Here is a 1,789-nt window from a genome sequence, read left to right as displayed (position 1 = left end):
TGCTGAAAGTTGAAAAGCCTGAAAAGCTTTGTTTAGAGTTTCAGAATAATTTTTCCTCATCATCTGCCATAGTTAAATCATAAATAATACCACAAATAAATCATAAATAATACCACAATTAAATCACATTGAAAAGTGAATTTCAAAAATTTTGTTTAAAGTCAAGTTTTATCTACTCGTATGTGTAATAAATACAATTTGTGATTTTTCAATTATATTTGAATGAATCATTTGGATTATTTGAAACACTATTACAACTTGTTTATAAGAATTTTGAAGTTATTTTGGTAAAACTTGGTAATGAGTGGTTACTATTTACACATAAAATAAAGAAGATTATTTGTGCTCCATATAAGTTATATGCTAAAGTTTTGAACAGTAAAAAACCTTCGACTAGTTAGCTTGAAAAAATGTTGCCTATCTTAGGCTGTTTTTGCAGTGTGGTTCTGTAGTTAGGTAACCACAATCAGTCTTCGATTTAGCGATTTTAGTGTTGATTAAAAAATATTGTTTACACTTAAGCTATATCTGGAGTGTAATTCCAAAGTTACAAACCTTAAGGCATACATAAATAGCCTTCGATTTAGTAGTCACAAAAAACGTTGCCTACCTCTAGGCTGTTTCTGCAGTGTATCTCCAAAGCCACATACCCTTAGTCAGCCAGAAACAGTCTTCGATTTAGTACTTTCAGGGTTGAACAAATAATATTTCTTACTTTTACGCCGTGTTTAGATTGCATTTCTAAAGCTTCACACCCTAAATCAYACAAAAATGGTCATGGATTTGGAAGTTTAAGTATTAATTAAAAAATGTTGCTTGCATGTAGACAGTTTCTGCGCTGTAGTTTTATAGTTATTTAACCTAAATCAGACATAAATAGCCTTCCATTTAGTAGTTTCWATATTGAATAAAAACTGTTGCCTACCTTTAGGCTGTTTGCAGTGTAATACCCAACCTTGGTGTGCTTATAATTGACTATTAAACTTATTATTTTTTATATTTGAAAGATTGAAATATTTCAATGACATAAATTATGGAAGCATGTAGAAACATCAATTCTTCTAACGCAAATAGGTAATATTTTAACATTTAAGGGCAGCAAAAAAAAACTATATTTTTGGGAATTAAAAACAAAGCTGTGTTTTTAAATATCCTGAGTATATTGAGATWTATGAGAAAAAAACTATGATTAGTAACTGAAAAATATATATAGGAAGAAGAAATTTGAGACTTGTCGGCTTAGTCATTTTCGAGTAATGTTGGKCACCGACTTTRAATAAACTATTAAAAAAACGCTTGTACGTGTTAGAAAGCACTGAAGAGGTATAATATTATCAAAAAAAATTGGCAATAGGATTATTGCCTAAAACAATAACGAAATATCTGCAAAAATTGTTCAGATCGGGTCACTACAAGTACAGACTAAAGCTGCCCCACAAACTTACCGATTACAATCAAGTGCCTGTAATGAATGTGTTGAGTTTATGAAGGATATTATAGTTAACGTTTTTATGATTTACCTTGTTTACCTTCCTACTGATGCTATATAATTTTTAAATTTATTAGTGGTTTTCTAATTATTCGTAAATTTTTCTATATGTTTTGGGCGCTAATGGTAGCTTTTCTTACATATTTTCAACCTCCACAACGTTTTCTTTAATTAAAATATATTAATAACACCWAGAAAATGTATATGATTTTGTAAGAAAAAATACGTATTTTTGCTTCAAGTCTCATATTTTCACTTGTTTTGCACGTAAGACTACAAATAAATATGATTTTTCCAGCC

General features: G+C 29.3%; 1 protein-coding gene across 1 annotated transcript in view; it reads left to right on the top strand.

Annotated features, from left to right (window-relative positions):
- The window catches only part of LOC108977062 (transient-receptor-potential-like protein), a gene marked incomplete in the record, with an annotated part of 49,517 nt that overhangs the window by 12,685 nt on the left and 35,043 nt on the right, over window positions 1–1,789 (top strand).

The sequence above is a fragment of the Bactrocera latifrons genome, unplaced genomic scaffold (assembly GCF_001853355.1).
Source record: "Bactrocera latifrons isolate USDA-ARS-PBARC rearing strain unplaced genomic scaffold, ASM185335v1 scaffold_83, whole genome shotgun sequence".
Lineage (NCBI taxonomy): Eukaryota > Metazoa > Arthropoda > Insecta > Diptera > Tephritidae > Bactrocera > Bactrocera latifrons.
Note: the sequence above shows the minus strand (reverse complement) of the source record. Positions and strands in the feature narration are given on the sequence as shown.